Source organism: Microchirus variegatus (genome assembly GCF_963457635.1).
Source record: "Microchirus variegatus genome assembly, chromosome: 15".
NCBI classification, from domain to species: Eukaryota; Metazoa; Chordata; class Actinopteri; order Pleuronectiformes; family Soleidae; genus Microchirus; species Microchirus variegatus.
Genome location: NC_139816.1, coordinates 4,761,522 through 4,778,483, shown reverse-complemented (window position 1 = coordinate 4,778,483; position 16,962 = coordinate 4,761,522).

Below are 16,962 nucleotides of genomic sequence, written 5' to 3'. Positions count from 1 at the left end.
GGTAAATCTGATTTGTTTTGCAAATTTTCATTTTTTTCATCTCAGAAATTCGTAACTTTCTTTTAAAATATAAATTTGTCTCTTTCTGCTCCTCCCTCTCTCTAGGCGTCACCACATAGTCTATGTTATAAAATGTGTATATTTATTTTATTTTATATGTCAAATTGCAATTTGAATCTCTGCAAATATGTGGCATGTTTTTTTTATATGTATAGATATATGTGTATATGGATGTATATGTGTATAACACACTGTCTCTCACAAAGCTTATGTATGACAAAAAATGCAAAGACATAAAAATGTTTCCTGTGTCTTTTTTTTTTTTTTACTCATTTTGCTCCCTGGCTTTTGTGTCTGTTTAAATGAGACTGGGAATAAGACAAACAAGGTGAAAACCAAATAACGGAGGGAATTCATATACAGCTTTGGCAGCTGCACAATGTGTGTGGGCTGTGTTTGTTCTGCGCTCTGCATTCTGTCTGCCATATGAGAAGAAAATGGAGTTCTCACTCAGCGGAACAGATGCCGAATAACAGCCGTCACCTCCAGTCTGCGGCGACGTCGTCGTCATCTAACAACAGCGTTTTGTTTCGTTTGGATCGCTGTGTTGTACTTTATGATGTACGCGGTGTACTTTTGTCTACGCAGGTTACTGCAGATGAAAAATACCAGTTGGATAATTGATCCCCGGGTAAAGTTAAATCCAGCCGTGGAGTTGTCTGACAACAAGAAACGGAAACATAAGTCACAACCGAAAAGTGTGAAAGTCGCAACATTTTCTCACGCTTGAAAAAGCATCACAGATTCACCTGGCAAATACTCCATATTACAAAAAACTCACTAAAACGGATAAAAACTCAACTAAAACTAAGCATTTACAAAAAATAATAACAATAAAAAGTAGCAAAGTCGCTCTAAAAACGAATTAAAACTAAATCAATTTAAAAACAAATATCAAAACAAAATAATAACTAAAACTAATGAAAAACCTTGTGTTCAGTAGCTGCTTCTATTACATGTGGAGTTCCACAAGGCTCAAATCTGGGCCCAATCCTGTCCTCTCTTTACATTAAAGTAACTTAATAATTCATTCATATATCACACCAATTTTAATGAGGATGACCTGAAATTCTATCTCCTCAAATGCTCCACATTCTTTAGACCTGCTTTTTCTGTTTTTATGGACTAGAATCAGGGTTATTTATCAAGAACATTTTTGAATTCGCTCATTCAGAATAAAGATAACAACCACGGAGAGAAAAAAATGAAAATATGGGATTATTAAAACAGACTATGAGGGATAAATAAAACACTTAAAATTAAACTTATATATAATATTTATTATATGAGGGTCGTTTATTTTTATATTTTCAGTATATATAAAACAGGAGTTTGCTTAAATGATCCAAAAACAAAGGTGATGCCACGTTTAAGGTAAGAGCTACATCTTTATATAACGATAACTTTTCAAGTTTAATGCATTTTATGTATTTTTTATGTTATTCTTCTATGTAATACCTCAGTATTAGGTGTAATTGTACATGGTAACATGGAAAAAAATAGCTACATTATGAATATTGGATACTTGCTGTCAAAGCAATTTACATCAGTTTTGGGGATTAAAACTCAAATATTATATTATTTGCTTTTAGTAGTTATTCTTAAAACATAAATTACACATTAGGGGTTTAGGGCAAATGTTTCTTCTTTCTTTTTTTATGACAAGTCGTTAAAAAACATTAGCAGTAAAAGGAATCAGGACGACGATGGAGATGTTTTAGTACGCAACCTAAAAAAAGACACAGTATTGTCTCCCTGTGTATTTTTGACATCACATATTTGGTGACATTATCAACACAAACGTTTTGCGACATCAGAGCAGCCTCAACCTTTTACCACTGTAATCTAACATCTCATCTTTTGACTCCATTCATAAACAGCACACACATTTCCTGAGATATTGCGTTTCACGATGTTTAGATGTAAATTCAAAGGTAGGTGGGAGCAGTTAAAGGGTCCGCGGCGGGGGGGGGGGGGGGGAATTGCATTTTCTTGTACACTGCATCAAAGCGTTTTAATATTCAGTCGTTCTTCTTCGATCTGCTGCAGCTCCAACCTTAACAGAGCTTTCAGTGTGTACTTCTGCTGACCGTGTCAACACAGAGACAGAAACTGGGCTAGTTCTCTCACGGTGATTGGGTTTGACAGGTTTACACTCAGACTCGGACAGAGACTGGACTCCGATGTGAAGCCAGAATCATAAAGTGAGAGCGGTGGCATTTGTTGTCAGGTTTACGCGCTGACGTGAAGCTGGAAATCCTGACATTTTCAGTTCTTTTGGGAGATTTTTTTCCCAGCTGTCACCGTTTGTGCTGCTGCTGTTTTAAGTCTGAAGTGGTTAAGCGGAGGTTCAGCGGTGAAGTCGGCGAGAAAGCGACAGAATCTATGAAAGATTTAATGTGATGGAGAGAGGAGAAGAAGATGTGGCAACCACACAGGGATTCACAGGGGGCGCTAATGTATGGAAGTAAATCTGTGTTACCTGAGTTTGGATAACAAATCGAATCAAAAAAGTTGAAACTTTTGAGACGTTGAATTTTATGACACTGAATTTCCAAATTCCAAATTCAGAATTTCTTAAAAACTTAATTTTTTTTGAGATGTTGAATTTTTTAAAACAATTTTTTATTTTTTTTACAGAATTTTTGAAAGGTTTACATTTTTTGGATGATTTTTTACACAGAATTTTCGAGATGTTGAATTTTTTTTTTATTTTTTACTTTTTTGCTAATTTTTTTTTTTTCCATCTTCCAAATGAGTTTAATATTTAGTATTTTTATTTGGATGCCTTTTACTCAAACTTTACTCTTTACTCCCTCTTTAGTTTAGTTTTAACTCTGGATAAAAACAAGACATATTGAGATGAAACAACACAACAGATGGCAGCAGGCAAAAATGTATTAGTCTTTCTTAATATGAGCAAACTATTGAGTTTGTTATGTGTTCTACTCTATATGACTGGTTATTGGTTGAATTATTTATTCTAAACCTATTTGTATCACCTCATCATTTTGTTCTCAAAACTTCAATTAGGCGAATCTAACAGGTGGTGTTTTTTGAAAAAAATAAAGAAACTATTCTTTATTTTAACAGGGTGAAGAAGATTATTTTTTATATATTTAAGTATTGTTGTTTGAGAATTAATTCATCCTCATTATAGATCAATGCGCCGTACTGCTGAATTATACGGAGGTGAATTTTTTAAGCTTAAAAACCCACATTTTTATCGATAAAACAACTGACAAACTCCAGCAGGCCGTCATTAGAGAAATCATCCTCTTATTCCACAGCTGAATAAATGATCAATTAGGTGAATTAGCTCTGGTTTTTCCCCAAACCGGAGGAATATTTTTTTTTTTTTTATTGTTGGTGCTTTCTAATATGAAGTATTAACGTCTTCTCTCTGCAGAACGCGGTTATTGCAGCTTTAACGCCATTTTTCCACGCCGATTCCCGCTCGGCAGCTGCTGAACCCGCCATCAACGCGGCTAATGTCGTGGATGATGATTATAATTAACATCGCCCTGAGCTACTGCTCAGGTCCGTGTCGTGCATTTCTATCCGCTTCAATCATTGTTACACCTGTTGCAAGGCGGCGTCCCCATTCCGAAAAAAACCCCGCCACAGTCGTCGAGTTTCATTTGGTAGATAACGAAAGATCAATACAGATGTAATTTTCCCTCAAAAACACGATCGGGAAGAGAGGAAAAAAAACGCTGTCAACGTTAATTTATCTGTGATTCATTCTGTCACTTTCAGTGAACCAGCCAGTTTAATTTTAAGACTTAAAAGGAGTTAAAAAAAAGGACAAAAATTAACAAATACACATCTTATTCCACTCCCAGCCGCTTCCTTTCCCCCCCCCCCGCCTGCACACCTTGATTGCTTTGACCTCGTCATTATACGCCAGTGTCCACAGAAACATAATTTCACCGGGTCACTGAATAACCCACACGAGTGTCACTCAGCAGGAGCCTCGTCGCAAAAAAACCCCTGCTCTCAAATAATGAATAAATGGAGGTGAAGGTAAAACCTGCTCCTTTTGTGCAAACTGGGTCACTGTCAGTGGTGACTGTTTATTCTGTTTGTGCTCGTGTTCCTCTGGAAAAAAAAGAAAAAGACACAGTCCTGGTTTAGTCCTGATTGTAACGTGACAGAATCTACCACAGATGTTTATTTCCCATATACGTTCTCAAATCTGCTATCATTACAAATAATTGATAATGATGCAGCATCTGCTCTGATTATTATTCTCCGTCTTAAATCTCTGTCTAAAGAGAGTGCAACCTGGTGGCCAAAAGTATGCTTGCAGGAATGAGCTAGTTGATTTAATACCGGGCGGGAAGGTGTGTCACGCTAAGCCACGAAAACTAGCTGGTTAACTAGCTAACTAAACAGCTAAGTAACCCAGTGACGATGCTTCATTTTACAAAAAGTATTTTGGTTGTGATATTGAGATTCAAAAATGTTAATTCCTTAAGCAGTAAAGGATTGAATTGTATGCCCTGGTGGCCTGTGAAAGAACTGCTGGTTGCCCTTGAAGAAGTAATTTCCTCAATTTCAAAAATTCATTAAAATTATTCCTTAAGAGGTTTGCAAATATTTTTTAATGGATACTTATTCAGGGTCATGTCGACTATTATTATAGAAATGTTCAAGTCATTTTAAGATACTTTTTGTTTTTTTGAATAAATTCAGCTCACTGTCAAAGTGCTTCAGGGCAAATGGATAATTTCCTCAATTTCAACAATTCATTAAAATTATTCCTTAAGAGATTTTCAAATATGTTCAATGGATCCTTGTTCAGGGTCATGCGGACTATTATTATAGAACATTTCAAGTCATTCCAAGATACTTTGTTTTTTTAAATAAAGTCACCTCACTGTCAAAATGCATCAGTATAAACTTTTACATACATATGCATTGATTATTATGGGTATTATATGGACAATTACATACAACACTCAAAATTAAACCATGCCCATTATAAAACCATCATTCATTGAATATGGTTATTTATTTATGTATATATATATGATTCTATAGTCGTGTGTGCTGACAGAAGTTGTGAGTCAAGATTTTGGTGGGCCCCAAAACTTAATTAATGCTCTTAAAATATGTTTGTTTGTTTTTTTGCCAAACATTTGTTTCATTGCACCTCAAACAAGATAATTTGTGATTAAATCTTCAGCACTTACTGTCTTTAGTGGATTAACACGATATAAACCAGATATATCGCGAGCACGTGAACATTAGTGATGTGTGAAGAATAACCCGGAGCTGATCGTTGATAACAGTCGTCATCTTAATTACATCGGAGTGTAACTTTTCTGCATCAGCCGTCAAACCATGTTTTCAATTTCCTTGTTTTATTATTATTTAGTTTCATTATTTATTGTTGCCTCTTCTTTTTTTCCCACTCTCTCTCCCTGCTGCGTCTTTTTCTGAAGTCTGTTATATTTTCCTGCCTGTGTTTTTATCACCGAGTTCTGCAGGGTTTCTTTCTTAACTCTACATTATAATGGCGTGAATAAATTGTTTTTTTGGGGGGGAAAAAAAGAGAAAAGAAATAACTTCCCCAGACGGCGGATCATTATGATGAACTGTGCTAACACACCAGGCACAGCATCGCCACCAAAATTGCCCTTGAGAATTTGTTATTCTATGATATATTCTAAAATGACTAAAGAAAAGTGACTCATATGAGAAAAGCTTAGACCCACTGCCTCAACAGCGTCTCGTGTTTAAAAGAAGAAAAAAAAATACCGCAGAGCAAGAAAAGCATCTGCTACAGGAGTCAAATCCACACAAACAAGCCAATGATGGACTTTCATAAGCGTCTTTTAACATGAATTCACCTCAGTCCGTCTTCATTCTGGGAAAATTACTGTAGGAAAACACACAATAAGTAATAAATAAACTCCATTAACACCATTTAAAAAATGAAATGAGTGAAATGTTCACACCGACCCTGACAAAATGCTTCTTTTTTTCAGCTATTTAAATTTTTTGTTTTGCTTCATTGAAATTCAGATTTTTCTGAAATATGGCAAAAAGAATAAATAAAAAAACACCCAACACATTTTCATTAAGTTATTCCCGTTGAGAAAAGCCATCTGTTTTTTCCCCCACACACACGATTAAACGCTCGCAAACACAAACGTAACAATCCAATTTATGAAAAAATGTGAGTATTATAAGGAAAAGTATTTTCTCTTTAAAAAAACAATGCAGTCCATAAGCAAGTTCTGACCTTGGAGAACACGACAGTCGAGTGGAAAGGAATAAACAATAACTGACAACAGGAGGAAGCTCTAGCAGCTTTTATTAACTAAAACGTAGGATGCACATTATGCTGCCTTTCCGTCATGCTACAGTTCAGTTTGGTACAGTATGGTATGGTTTGGAATGGTAACAGCAGCTTTATTTGGTAGGTGTGGCGACAGCCCACGTAAGCCTAACGCCATACTGGTGTGGCGACGGTGAAAAGCCAACAACCAGGGTTCCCACGGGTCCTTGAAATCCTTGAAAGTTTGTGAATTCTTTTAAAAAACATGTTTGAAAATCATACTTAACAGACACGTTAAGTTGATATTTAGGTCACTGTCTCCCTTGTTTTACTCCAGTACCTCTATGGCAAGGGTGCCAAAAAATTGAACTTTTTGGGCTTTTTGGTGCTACTACTACTCTCGTACTATAGAGATTGTTAGGTTATTAAGCAGAGCAGGGGGCGCTATCTGCAAAGATAGAAGTCTCCCTCATGTACTGTGTCGCTGATTCTGTCTTATGATATATGGTAGGAAACCTTGTGTGCGCCCTCCGCTGTATTCTTTGGGGTACTACATTAATAGGTGCGAATGAGATGGCGGCACGTTCTAAAAATAACATCGAATTTTCAAATAAAAAGTGACAGCCTTAGTTAGTAAACATGTAAACAATGAGGTAAAAACCACTGACAGTGCAGATTAAATATCGAGACTATTTTTAAACTTTCTAAGAGACGACCAAGGTGTCAGATTTTTTTTTTTTTACACCTGAGCAGCCAGTGGAATCATCATGATTCATGATTATTAATATCTAAGTATAACAATAGGCCATACAGAGCAAACTTCCAGCGTTGTCAGAGAGCACAGCGCTGTTCGATACGTCATGATTTGATTTCTGTGGGTATGGCAAGTTTCAAAGACAGAGGGGAAAAAAAGTAAGACAGGAAAGAGTGCTGCTGGCAGCCTGGAGCAGAGGAATGTGAAACCTCCTCCTTAATGGGGGAGGAAAGATCGACAGTTACTGTGTCACCACTTGTCAGAAAGAGGAGTGGAGGTATAGTGTGGAGCTTGAGTTGTTCTCAAAGTAGTTTTACATGCTACCTTCTGCTGGCTGTCGGAAACAGTGCTCGGGGAAAGAGTGGGTTCAGTAAAGGATACGGAGTGGTTTGGCCACAGCAGCTGATACAATGAGAAGGCTGAGCTGGGATGGCGGCTGTCAGAGCTAAATTAATTATTTCTCAGGAGGCAGTTTTTTTGTACTTGAGCGTATAGAACGGACCGGGCAGCTTTTATTTTTATTTCATTTTATTTCTCTTGGCTGGAAACTGGGGAGGAATTACCCGTTTGTCTAAAAAAAAAAACACGCAGGGCTGAAGGTGGAGACGCAGTGCAGGTTAACGGTGCTGACTCTGGTGTCAGGCTTGTGTTATGTTTTAAAGCAGAGACAGAGCAGATTAAGACGAGATGGATAACATCACCATCGTTGTATCCTGGAGATAAAATACTGCACTTCCAAAGCATTTTCATCCCAAAAGACTGAATATCGCAAAGACAGCGGAGCTGCAGCGATTTAACAATTAATCACCGATAATCTGACACATTTTCCATATTTAAACGTTTTACTGGGAAGAAACTACCATTTATTGTAAGATTAAAATAATAAAATGCTGCCGTGACAACAATGACAGCATCGACACAAGATAATAAATAAAGGTAAACTGTTTGTAAATCATTCTAGAATGTCACAACTTAACATTAATTAAATTAATTTATTTTACTCAGACAAAAGGCAAATTCTTTGTTTTCATATTTGAGAGCAGCGCTGTGGTCAAATCAACTCTGTTGTGAAGTGTTTATAGTGACTAATTAAAACGAGGAAACAATAACCTCCAGATTAATGACAAATATCGTCCTAATGAGGGAACAAATGTGCAATAATACAAAAGTGTCTTATTTACAACATTATTACACCAATAATTAACACTTTACAGTCATTAACATTAGCTAATGCTGCTGGAAGCATTTACTAACCCTTAATTAAGGATTTAGCTAAGAAGTTATTCATGTTATTGAGGTTATAAAATCATATATTATGCTATAATATAGCCTTGAATATGTATGTATGTTGTGATTTGGCTCCGGATCCTCTGTTGGTGACATGTAGGGTTGCTAAAAAAGACTTAAAAAATCCTGAAAACGTGTTAATCTCATTCATTTAGCAAAGGAAATGTGTAAAATGTCAATATTTCACCGAGAATTCTGGTGTACCGCGTGTTCAGTGGTATTTCAGTTCAGGAAGTCATCGTATAGGAAGTACTGAACAAAAACAACGGCTTTATAAGTCACTAGTCACGCGTACAAAACAACGTCACGGCCGTACTATAACGTCATCGTCATCGACGTCATCGTACTATCCTGACGTCCAGGGAGGACGTCATCATAGTACGATGACGTTACTTCATAGTTCTTAGGAGGAACTATGAAGTAACGTAAAACGACGTGACTAATACCACGTCGAGAAAAACATTTTCTAACCTAAAACCTTTGAAAAACAGTATTTTTTTTACAGTTGTGCTTCACCTGCTTCTCAACAGCCACAAAAATATGTTCCTGCAGATCCAAACAAACTCGACATCGACCTTCTCGCCGACATTGGCCTGATTTGATTTTCCACTTCCTGCTCGCTGAGATCCACGCCCGACTGTATTGTGTTGTATGTGGCACTGTTGCACTCTTTACTCACGACACAAACCTCTTCATTATTATGGACAGAAAATGATGCAGTGTGTGTGTGTGTGTGTGTGCGAGTGTGTGACACTGCAGCGCCGGCAGTCTGTGACATGTGATTGCACACAGTCGACAGAGAAAAACACAGAGATGTGTGACTGCATAAACAATTTCACAGCAGGTGAGTGTGTTTAAAATTCCAAACATTGCCATTGTATGTGTACCTGTGCTTCCCCCGTTTTCTACAAGCTGTGTACAACGCTGTATTCATGCTGAGCTGAGCTGAGCTGAGCTGCTCTGTCTTTTTTGCCACAGTCCCCAGAGAGATGATTTAACAAATGGGAAAGCTCCGCTTTTAGATTCCAGAAGTTTTCGAGTGCATTGGAGACGTAGTCCTTGTCGCGTTTGATGACACTTTCTGATTTTGCTTTTTGGGAGAAAGCGCAGAACAAAATGAGGAAACGGTGACTTTCGAGAAGGAAGAACTGTTTTCTTATGATACTGAATATCTACAAGTAGAACTGATCCTTGTTTTGTTTTTTTGCAATGTCAAACAGTGCAATTAGCAATTATTGAAAGCTAAAACTTGGGTATGTTTCCCAAAGACGGGGTCGGGACCCAAAAATGGGTCACGTGTTTTTTTAAGGGGTCTCCAAACAAATTTGTAGAATTTACCCAACCTTTTAGCAAAGATTTGTGTGTTTGAATTAAATGTTTGTTTTAATGATATTCTTAACCATAGAACACCATTGCCGGGTGGTTTTCACCAGAGCAAATAAATGTATGTGATTTTAACGAAAACCAAGTTTTTATCTTCATTTTTTTTTTTAGATCCCAAATTCCTAATTTTCCAGTAATTTTTGAGCATTTTTATATGGTCCCCTCATGATGCTTTTCTTTCATTTTGTTAGACATGACACAGTTTAAAATAAAAGAACACTACTCAAATTTGTCATGTTTTGATATATTTTGATGTACTTTTTATTGGGTGAATTTATCATCTCGGGTAAAAACAACCCGGCGTTAGTGATAGTGTTTTGAATTTGAGCGATAGTGTTCTAGGGTTAATAGTAAAAATAGTATTATTGGTATGTCGGTACCAATGGAAAGTATGGAGTATAAATAAATAACATGCATAACACTTCTTGGAAATGATTAATTTACTAATTTAAAGTTATAGTGGGTGTTAAACTCGAGGTTCAAATTGTCACGATTTAAAAGTAAAGAGACGCTTGATTTGTTCTCTCGCGTTTGTCCTTACAGGCTCCGGTAGAAACATGGCGTCTCGCTGCTAACAGTGGCTATGCAACCGCGGCCCGCGACCATGTTATTTTACATGACTTTTTGAAACACTACGAAAATGAAACAAAAACTATTATACAGCGACTAGACAATGCAGGAGCACATAATATGTATAAAAAAGTGGATTTTGGGTTATATAAACCCATAAATACTACACATTGTCCCTTTAAGTGTAGTTTACACAACAGACAACTTCCAATTTAGGGCCAAAAATTTAAACGTAATCATTTTGATCATGAGATTAAGATTATTTCTTGGTAACTGAGACAAAGGTCGTGCTGCACTCTTTCTACCATACATATCTACTTTTTGGAAGTTTGGAAGTCTTCTGTGTCAAATTGCCCCCCAAAAAATCAAATCAAATCAAATTTCCATTTTCGAGAAGATTTTAACGAGTTATGGCGGCCATTTAGTCTCACCGGGAGAGATTCTTTCTTCTTTGAGGATGATTAGTCAGATAAATAGTTATGCTGATGTGTTTTTGTCAGGTTTTTCCCTTCCTGTTTCTCTACATGTGCGTTCATTGTGTGTTTTTACAAAACACAACTGATAATATTTGAACGCAAATAGTTCGACCCTGTTTAAAAAGTGAAACACCTTCCTTGTACCAGCGTGATAAGTTACTGCAAAATAGCACTCGGTTATATCCGCGAGTGCGAGCAGCTCCCATTACCGTGTCCTACTGTAGTCATTAATCAGCAAATGTGGCGATAATAACTTGACTTGCCTTCAGAGTTATCCATTTTCTTATCATGATTGTCCTGACAGAGCGAGGGGTGGCCAGGGAATGGAAAATGGAGATTTTCAGTGGCTGGATTTAAGATGATCATTACTGAAATGTCTGGAGCTATTACTCCTGTGCCCTTGAGTCATGTTAGCTTCTCCAGCTCCAGTCTTCCTTCAAACCCGTCCTTCAGGACTGCGGCGCGTTTGTCCGCGGCACCGAGGTTTGTTTTGTAAGTAATTAATTGTAAATTAAGACGGACGGGTGTGAAGAGCTACCCGATGCAGGTTCTTTTCTTTACATCCATGTACGTCCATGACTTGCTCGAGGAGGCCAAAAAAAAGAACAATGCTAATTTGCATTTTAACATTTCAGGAGCATACGTGTCTCTTTGAAAGTCAGTCGGACTTTTAACTCCACGGACGTCTTTGTTTGCCACGGAATTCCACAAGAAAAGGTTCCATAGAAACCACAATAATTCAACTTCCTTTAATTTAACCTCTCGAAACTGGGCCATAGCAACAGTGTTTCCATGTCGTCCTCGAGGGTGAATTAGAAAGGGTTTGCATAAAACGTGAATTGATAGCTAACAACATCAGGACTGGAGGTCCTTTTTTTCTTCATAATTCCATTTTGGATGTGTACTAACTGAATGAATTAGCCCCTCGTATCGCCGTGTGTGTGTGTGTGTGTGTGTGTGTGTGCGTGCAATGATTGTTGGTTAATCAGCACACTGGGTTGTGGAGAATAACAGAATTAATTGGAAAATTAATAACCCGGCGAGGTGAGAGTGTCTGTTGCATGTCAGTGTCAGAGTCTGGGCTTCTCATTTACCTCTTAGACTCTTTAACAGGATTGCAGCAAGGGCAAATGGAACAACACAGCTACATGATAATGTCAAACCCAAAGAGGGGACAGAAAAAAAATACAAATTGTTTTTATTCAGAATCGCCTCTCGCCACATACTGCTCGTCCACATTTGCATAATAAATATATATAAATGAATCCAATTGGCGAATAAAGAAGGGACAAAAAGAGGACACCACCACCACCATGTGTGACGTCGCCTATACGAATCTTGGAAGCATCCATACTCTACCAGGGTTCCCACACCATGGTTGACACCAATTCAAGGACTTTCCAGGACCAATTCTCTCAAATTCAAGGACCAAATGCATCTGGACAAGTGATTGTCCTTTTTGGGATCTTGGTCAAAGTCGGTCTTTGTTATTTTCTTTGGTGAGAATTGTAATATTTCTTGCTTAACATTAGTCGCTAACTTTGTTCAGCACGGAATCTCACGTCAATGGCTTTTTGTCACCCCCTAGTGTCCGTTCAATATACTTTCACTTCACCTGATTGACTTGCTCCTGTTGCCACATGCCTGGAAGCAAATAAGGAAGGGAACGCCAAAGTCAATGATGGCCAACGCTCTGTTCCAAGAGTTTATATCGAGCAAAAAACAGCAATCATGTCGTTTTGCATCTTTGCTCTGGTTCCCAGCAATTCCTGGTCTTTGAAAACGGACTAAGCTAATTTTAGATCCAGTTATTTATACAAAAAATCTGCCCGATCAGCGCTCCATTGACTCGCAGAGAAGCCGAGCTTCCCTGGAAGTGACCAAGTTTGAGTTTTATTTACCTACTCAACTGAAGCTGAGCTTCTACTGGTTTTACCGCGCTGTGACGGGAATGTACGAGAAGAAAATTGCGTCCGATGATCCACGTTCTCGTTCTAGACCGACTGAATTATCTTAAAGTAAACACACCTTGTCACTCCGAGACGGCGCCATTGTGCCTTGCCGTCCTCCTCTGACAACTTTCTCGAGCTTGTTATGCAAAATGTTAACTCACCGCTGGAATATCAACGCTAGATCTCAGGTTTTCTGGCAAAAATCAGATGAAGATTTGCTCCGAGCGATTGGATTGGATCGTAAAACGAGAGTTAAGATGTACATAAACTTACATTTTAATGAAATAAGAATAATTCACTCTGAACAAAACTTCCGTTTACATCATCTAAAGTAGTCTGGCAAGAGTTTTTTATTTGAGGGTTGTTTAGTTTACATTAAGGATGAAGTCGTGGTTGGAGTAAATACAATAAAAAAGGAAATGGGGATGAAAATGGTTTCAAACCACTGAACCACAAATTATTGTAGTGCTGACTCTGAAGCACAATTACTGCCTAAAAGCAGATATTTACTGAAGCACCAAAGCTCTCCTCCAGTGCACCTTATGAGCAGTAAACATTTCAATACAGCATCCATACTGCACAACAATATGCCGGGGGGTTTTATTGCATGTGCTGCAGCACTTGGCATGTTTCTCACAGACTGGATGTGGAGTAAAGAGGCAGCCATGATGGCAACATAAAGCTGTCAGTCTGCAACAGTGACACAAACGCCGGGATAACACACTGGGACATTAGTCAGCCTCTCGACCACCAACTGATTGGTGTTAAAGAGCTTTAGGGGCACTTAGGGGCTTTCTGCTGAGGAAGCTCAGGCACTATTTCTTCCTGATCTCACCCCACAGGCCGACACCTTCAATTGCAATTCTGCTGCTTGCGTGTTATTTGGACGCCTTCCTTCTGGTTAGCGACAGCCCATTAGTCTGACGGATTTTTGCTCTCGCGTAGCAACATGTGACGAGACCGTAACTCTGATGAACCTTTCTCCAGTGGTCCTTGAACCCTCCCTGAACTTATTGAGTATTTTACCTGACAAACATCAACAGACGTAATGGAACACAAATTAAATAACGTTATTAAACTTGGTAAAAAAGAGTAACATCGGTAATATTATGGATATTGTTCTTCTTTTGGCTTCTCCCTTTATGGATTTTACCATATTCTGATTATGGAAAGTATTTTACAGATCTTATATTTACAGAAAAAACCACATATCATCATATATTTGTAATTTTGAAAGCAATGAAACAATTGTCAGGCTCGGCCCAATTGATAATACCATGGTTGGATTATGTAAATACTCTTTAGTGGTCAGAGTTTAATAAAGAAGAATTGATGGTCGTTAATGGTGAGTCTGAAATGTTATTATGCTCATAAGTGCTGGTGATAACTCATGAGGTGTGCGTGACTTGTGTGTGTTCATATCCATAAATAAAGGGCAGTCAGAGTAGACTTCAGCTAACGCTAACTGTGTCCAGCTCGGAGAAACATACAGAACGCTGGTCAAGGTTTGGTTCAGGCCATTTTGGGGGGGGGGGGGGACCAATCAGAAATGGGTTTTTAGAGGCGGTCTTAACGTGATGACGACAGAGAAACAACAACATCTACCAACTTTTGTATACAACCAAAGAGCAGCTAGCTGTTGCTACCATTATTTAAGCGACTTGCTTCACGGAGCTCCCCCTGCCCCCCGAGGCCAAAGTCATTAGTCACCATTACTAAAGAGCCATCAATCCTGGGAAACACTACAACAAGCACGTTTGTTGACACGCTCTACATACGTCATCCTGATCACTGGTTGTAGGTAAGTATGTTCATCTCCACACCAAAGCAATGACAAAAGCCCTGTTTGGACGGGTTTAGTTTTACATGTAGAGGTGACTCATTACCGGACAATGTCAGTAATGATTACGGCAACTTGTACCCCCGCTGTGTGCAACTGGACTGGATCACAGCCAACTACTGAAGATGATGACGACCTGAATGACTGAGAAACCTTCACCGACATGAATATTCCAACTAATTAACAAGTAGTTTTCCGTGGATTTGGAAGCACGGAGGCCCTAGGCGGTCGGACACGTGTGTGGCAAACCTTGGGCGTTATCGGCGTACGACCAACACCATCCCAAACCAAAAGACGGTTGAAAGCAACGTTTCCTCTCTGGTCCAGTTTAGCGTTTTAGCTTTTTTCAGCACTATATTGATGCGTGTCTGCGGTGCGTAAAATGGATTGACCGATTATCCCATGTGAATTGATATCCTGTGGCGCGAATTACATTACTCCACCCGATCCCTGTCCAAATGGAGCACCAACGCAAAGGCTGTTTGTTCAGATGCTCGCTGTACTATAGTAAGCTTAATAAGAAGCGAGAGGGAAAAAAAAGAAAAACACGTCAACATTTTGAGAAGTCTACTCACAGCGGTAATGTGAACCGACTCTCTCTTTAGCCTACATTTACAAGAATCACTGGTGCGCAGCTCGAAGCTCGGAGTAAACAGTCGAGGGCTGTGTGAAGTAACAAGCAGCTCACTTGGAAACAGCGAGAAGGGAAACATTATCAGTGGGTGTTGCAGAAGCTGGTATCAGTCATGTCCAATCAAATCTCCTCTTTTTTAAAGGCGCTCGCTAAGGGGGGGGGTCTCCGGCAATCCCAGTCAATTTGAGTGGAGAGCGTATTTACCACACAGTCTTCCAAGATGAAAACCCCTGTCCAGGGCAGTGGGGAGTGTGTGAGGAAAGAAAAAAAAAAAAAAAAGAATGATTAGAAAGCCAATTCCATTCAATTATGTTCGGGGGGGAAAAAAAATGGAAAACACATTTGTTTACCGCTGGTCCCAGGAGATCCACTGACTAACACACAGAAGAGCTCAATAATGAAAGAGGCAACGAGCCAATAAAGGAGTGGCAGTGGACTCCGTGGACAGTATGGTTAGCAAACCTCGGGGTGTATTTCTTTTCTCTTATTTTTTCAGGTGTATTTCATGTCTTTCTGAAGAAAGGAGCGCGGGACGGAAGCGTTATCGTGGTCCGTCATAAAGAGGTGTTTTTTGGGGGGGTGAACAAATGATGTGCGGACACTTTTACCCAGCACCTGGTGTTTATTGAATTTGGAGATAGTGTATCCCTTTTAGGGCTGTGACTTTTTTTTTTCCCAAAAAGAAACTTTTAAATGAATATCTTTGAAGATATTGAGATAGTTGACCTAACCCATACACAAACACACAGGTCCTTGCCACTATTCTTACAAGGACTCGACAATCCCTGACCAGTTTATGCCTAATCCTAACCTTAACATAACCACAATTGAACCCTAACCCTAAAACTGGGGTTCCAACACATTTGTTGACATCAAATTCAAGGACTTTCCAGGAACAAGGACCAAAATGTGTGAAAGACAGGAGGGCAACTTATAAGAACTTGTCTTCGTCCATGATGGCGTCCACTTTTATTGATTTGCAGCACACTCTGCACCTGGAAGGACAAGTGATTGTCCTTTGTAATTTTGTCTTTGGTGAGACAGAGATCTTGTTTTAACTTTACTCGCTCGTTGTTCTGCATGGAATCTCACGTCCACGGTCGGAGAGAGAGAGACAGTCGACTTGACGTTTGTTCCGCGTAGGCCTAGTCCATGTACATCGAGCAATTCAGGACATGAGACATTTACCTAAATATCAACTTAACCTCCTTCGTTGCACAAAATTCAAGCACTTCCAATGACCCATGTCTATTCAAAGCAACCGTGGGAACTTTGCCTAAATTGATCCAGCTCTTCAGAAATGAGGTTCTGGTCTCCTTGAGGACTACTTGTCCTGACGAGGTCAGCGTCTATGCCAGAAAGGGTTTTTAAAGAGGTAACAGACACAAGAACAAGCACACTTTCTTTCACACAATGAATGGACGGATACCGGGAACGGTAGCCCTGAGGACTTCCGAGGGAATTCCTAAACGGTTGAATCACTTTGCCAGATATGGAGAGTCAAAGTTATCTTGGGGTAAAGGGGCTTTTTTTGGACAATTCTACAGCCATAAATTCAAAAATAAATCCAGACGGCCTGATTATTATGATGGTCATAAGAGAGAGGCAGTTAATACCTCCGACGCTGCTGCCTCGTTATGGAACTCGCAGAAAATGTGTTCATTATTTTGCCATCTATGCTGAAAAAAACCCCAAAATAACTTCCAGACACATCTTT